Source organism: Taudactylus pleione, unplaced genomic scaffold (genome assembly GCF_031769625.1).
Source record: "Taudactylus pleione unplaced genomic scaffold, aTauple2 ptg000022l, whole genome shotgun sequence".
NCBI lineage: Eukaryota > Metazoa > Chordata > Amphibia > Anura > Myobatrachidae > Taudactylus > Taudactylus pleione.
Genome location: NW_028284424.1, coordinates 1120798 through 1126626, shown reverse-complemented (window position 1 = coordinate 1126626; position 5829 = coordinate 1120798).

Sequence of the window (5829 nt, the reverse complement as noted above, 5' to 3'; positions counted from 1 at the left end):
ACCGACGTCAGCACGAGCGGGGAATCCTCTTGAAGCATGTCCCATCAGACCCTGCGTCACGTCACCTGCCGCAGAGCATCACGGGGCATGTAGTTCTCTTCGCTCAGTCTCCCTGAGGGAAGTGAGCTGAGCTAGTGTTTATTCTTCTGACTCCTGGAGGTAAATTTACTAAAGTGAGAGTTTTTAGAATTTAGTTTTAGAAGAGATGTTGCCCATAGCAACCAATCAGATTCTACTTAACATTTAACTAGCACCTTCTAGAAGATAATAGCTAGAATCTGATTGGCTGCGATGGGCAACATCTATTCTAAAAACTCTCAAATTAGTAAATTTACACCTTGCTGTCAGCACGGGGCTGTCACTGAACGCTCAGCAAGCGTTACTAAGGTTGTGTATAGGGTTGCGGCTAGATCCCCTTCACCTGAAGGACCGTGCATTATCATTTACTATCCACGTAGACATCTCAGACCCTCCAACATGATCCCTTTACTACCAAATTCCATCAAGTACAAATTTCTCTGCTTCTGGACTTCCCTCTTCATTTATGATTGCCGTCACCTGGGTTGAACTAGTTGATTGATGAGAAAGGTGTTTCAACACAGGTGGCTGCAAGTCCAGAGCAGAGCACTTTGTATCTGATGGAAAGGGTCATGTTGGAGGTTCTGAGTTGAAACTAGACATTTGGTAATGGGTGGTCCCAAGTTCCACACAGTAGTGCCCACAATGCAACACAGTAATGCCCCTTATTCACATTACGCCACACAGTAGGGTCCCTTATACACACTATGCCATACAGTAATGCCCCTTAATCACATTACAACATACATTAATACCCTTATTGCACATTATGCCACACAGTAGATCACCTTACTTACATTATGCCACACAGTAGTTCCCTGCATATTTTACTTATTTCAAATGGATTTTCTTTGTGGTCCCCATAATTTATGATTGCCGTCACCTGTGTTGAACTAGTTGATTGATGAGAAAGGTGTTTCAACATAGGTGGCTGTAAGTCCAGGAGCAGAGCACTTTGTATCTGATGGAAGGGGTCATGTTGGAGGTTCTGAGTCGATACTAGACATTTGGTAATGGGTGGTCCCAGTTCCAACCTGTCACCAGAACTTATGTCACCTTCAGTGTTGCAAATAGAAACATTTGGTAGTGCATATGCGAGCGCTGTAGGCGTGGCTATGTGTCACAAGGGGCGTAGTCACTTGAAATGGGGGCATGTCATCATGACACCACCCACTCCACAATAGTGCCCCCAACTCACGTTACTCCATATTACTCCACACAGTAATACCCCTTATTCACATTACGCCACACAGTAGGGTCCCTTATACACACTATGCCACACAGTAATGCCCCTTAATCACATTACAACACACATTAGTACCCTTATTGCACATTATGCCACACAGTAGTTCACCTTACTTACATTATGCCACACAGTAGTTCCCTGTAGTTTTGCCTGCATATTTTGCTTATTTCAAATGGATTTTCTTTGTGGTCCCCATTGTGTGTAGAACTGATCTATATGAAGTGAAACTGGACATAGGGCCTATTAATTATTATTTGCGGGACATCCCCCGAAAATATGAACTTTCAGGGGGTACCCACAAATAATACGTAGCCCCTGAATATATGTTGTTTGTAATGGGGTGTTTGCACTTATACATAATATCATGCCTAGGCACATTTTCTACCATCACAGATGTCTGCACCAAATTTAGAATTTTGGACAAAGTGTTAATTTTAACCATATTGATCCTCTCAACCAGGGATTATTTCTTGGACTGACAGTTCTTATAGTCTGCATGTAGGTTGGATAAAATGACACCATAATATGTTTGGAAGAGTTGTAACAAATCTGTGGTTAAATCTAATATTGAAGATATTCAAGATGAGCATAGTGCTGCAAGGCGGGGTGGAAAGATTGAAATACTTTTATTTATATTGATAATGTACCAGGTTAAGGAGTGAGTTGGAGATCAGTTCAAGCAGGTCACCAGTAAAGAGCGCCAAATTATATTCACTGATCCCCATCCTAATACCGGCATTACTCTGGTCAGATCTATTTGACTTTGCTAAAGCCTTCATAACAAAAATGATATTGAATAGGTCAGTCAGAGAACCTTTTATTCTGATTCTAGCAAAAGGTGAGTCGTATAGAGCATGTATCCCATGGAACCATCGGGGATCTATTCAGAAATGTCCCAGAAGGCCAGTCATAAAATTCCAAGCAACTCCATTGAAAGACTTTTAAACTCCAATTTATCGAAGAACCGAATGGATGTTCTTCTGGGAGATATGGTGAACCGATCAATAACGTTTGTTGTGTTGTACTGGGCTTGCTACTAGGGATAACCCGCCTATTCTTCATCAGATTAACTTTGTAAACTGCATTAAATCTTCGCTTGCAATTAGTTTAGCATTTAAGTTTGCATCAGTGTTTAACAGTAATATAGGTCTGTAGGTCATTCCTCTCTTTTGGGACGTTTTGCCATATTTTCACTCAGATTTATTATGTTTATGAAGCTGGAAAAGATTACAAAATCCTTGTTAAATTTGGCCACTATGAATCCATAGTGATGAGATTATATACTGTACCTATGTTACACCTTTGGTTAGCAAACAATTCTCACTCTAAGAACACACGGCCCGATTCAGCTTGGATCGCAACTGCGAATACAATAGCGATTAAGCACGAAATTAAACTGCGATAGTATGCTAATCTATTGCAATCACTATGCCGCCGCAGCACTACATAAGGACGCCCACTTTACCTTACACACATCAGTAATTCTTAGCAAGACTGTGAAACCATGGTAACATCGAGTACCATCGCAGCCTCACGCAAACTTACACAAGCTCTGACCTTATTTAGAAATTGCTAACCTCGTTGCACGCTATGAGTACTCGCAGTGGATCATTTATGCATGCCCCTGCAACGGCGTTCAAACGCAATGGCACGTCTGCTTTTTGCCAAACCCCCCCGTCACCACCCACAAACGTTACTTCTTGTCAATCACTATGCGATGGGTCTGCGCAGTACGCAAATACCGGCTGATTGCGTGGGTATTAGCAGTTGCGATCCAAGCTGAATCAGGCCCAGGGCAAGGGCAAGTGAATAGTGCTTCCTGTCCAACTAGGTAATGGCTCAACAAGTGAATTGCTGTAAGCTGTTTTCCTCTCTTGAGTGCCAGCCTATCATCTCTAGTAATCTTTGGCATTGCATTTGCAGGATGTGTGCCGTGCCTTGTTCTATGTTGGACTATGGCAGAACAGTGGTGTGACTACATACACATACTGTACAACATACAATACTGCTATCTGCATACACTGCTTAGAGAGCAGTGCACTCTGGGCCTGATTCAGAGATGGACACAAAGACGATTATGCACGCAATCGAATGATTGTTTGCCATCGCACATGCTTATATGCTGCACTGCGCGTGTGAAGCGATCGCACTGTGATCACAGACACATATAGGAATCCATTGCAGAGTGAGTGACAGGTTGTCAGCGTTTGGGGGTGGCGGTCTGAGAAATGCAGGCGTGTCTGTTTGTTAAACATAGTTACATGGGCATGCATAAATTAGTCACTGCAAGTGCTTGCGCAGCTCTGCGTGTCTGAAGAGCTCCCAAGGTTGCGGCAGGACAGACCTGCTGGAAGGCCAAGATGGCCACCGATGTTGCGGTGAAGTTACCGATATTCACCCAGGTATGCATCGGCGCATGCAGGTAAGAAGGCATCAGTGGGCATCCTTATGCTCGGGTGATCTTTGCAGACATTGGCATATTTTCGCTGCTGCGTAGCATATGAAATCGCAGCTACGATCACATTAGCGACAGCGTCCGTCTCTGACTCAGGCCCTCTGTTTAAAGCGTTGTGGAGAGACAAATTGTAGCTCAACCTGGAACTCACTGTGACAACTGCTTAATACAGAACACAGGTTTAAGGACTGCCAAGAGGCATCATATTAGAGTAATACCATTTGCCTATGTACCACCCTTAGGCAGCAGATATATTATATGCAAAGCTGTCTACTATTTCCACCCATATATTTTTTTGTGCACATTGTGGCTTCTTCAACTGTGTTTCTTTTCAGCCTTTTTTAAAAATAAGAAAAAAAGAAAATGTACTCGTCCCCACATTGCCTGTACTCCTATATAGATATGCTGTGTGCCTCTCAGGGCCTGATTCAGCAAGGATCGCTATTCTGCTTATATGCACGCAACAGCGTTGCTAATATCAGCAGTTATATTTAAATGTGTGCATTCGTATTGCGAGCACAGCCTGGCATAAGGATGCCCACTTCCTCTTACATCCGTACACTTGGCCGACACAGCGAAACAATCGGCAACATCGAGTAACATCGGACCCAGACGCACAGTTAAGGAAGCCCAGACCTCACTCAGGAATTGCTAACTTTTGGTACGCAATGAGTACTCAGGAGGTGTCTGGTATCGCAGTGGATAATTTATGCACGCCCATGCAACGGCGTTGAAATGCACTGGCATGCCTGCTTTCACACAGCCACCCCCACGTCACCACCCAAAAACAGCACTTCCAGTCAATCACTCTGTCGTTCGTCTGCGTAGCCTCTGGGTACACAGTTCTGACAGCAGCGTCTGGCTTGCGCACGCGTACTGCGATGCATACGCAAGCGCAGTGCGAATTAATCAGCCGATTGCGTGCACATTAGCAATTGTATTCCTTGCTGAATCAGGCCCTCAGTCACTTGTTAATGCACTGCTGTCTCGTAGAGCAACTAATGTCAACTAAGGCTTAAGCAGCGTTTTTATGATAAAGCGGACAAAGCAGACAATATGTTAGCTCATAAGTTCCGGCAGGATCATGCTCTTGGTCTGACCAATGAATTTAAGAATACAAGTGATAACCAGATAACCAGATGACATATGATCCACTGTCAATAGTAAAGGAATTTTGTGATTACTATGAGTCACTCTACAATTTGCTACTTTATCGACCTTGCCAACAGCTGTTTCAGACCCTTATCATACCCCCAATTTGCACTCCACACTATCTTCCATGCAATGTGCTCTCCTAAATGAAGATATATTTATTGAAGAAACCAAGATTGATCAAATCTTTAATTCATCATCAGCCTCCAGTCCTGATGGTCCAACTCTTCAGTATTATCAGAAATTCTCTGAGGTTTTGTCAAACTTCTTTAATCAGATTCTTGAGGGGGCACATTTTGATGGGCCAGTGACCCTGACGAGTATCATTGCCATTCCTAAACCTGGCAGAGATCCCATCCTACATTCCAATTATATTCCTATTTGTCTACTAAATGTAGACCTCAAAATTTATGCAAAACTCCTTGGCAATTTTCTTTCCCCTTTGCGCACTCATCTGGTCCACATGGACCATATTGGTCTCATACTTGGACATCAAGCACTTCACAAACAGCAGGAGGACATTGACTTTATTCACTCTTTTCATCATCAAAAATGTCCATGTCTGATTCTGGCATTGGACACTGAGAAAGCTTTTGACCGCATATTGTCGTCTTTTATATCTAGGGCTCTGGGGTCAATGGGCTTTCCTGGTAGATTTTTCACAGGAATCCAAGCACTATATCAATCCCCCAGCACTGCACTATCAGACAGTGGTTTTACTTGAACTCCCTACAAAATAACGAATGGTTGTTGCCAGGGCTGTTCTCTATACCTTTTAATCTTTGCTCCCCTCATCGAACCTCTAGCTCCCCAAATTCTTCAAAACCCTATAATTTTGGGAATTAAAATAGGGAAATTGAGGCCTGATTCACTACAGATCACAATATAGCATACGCAC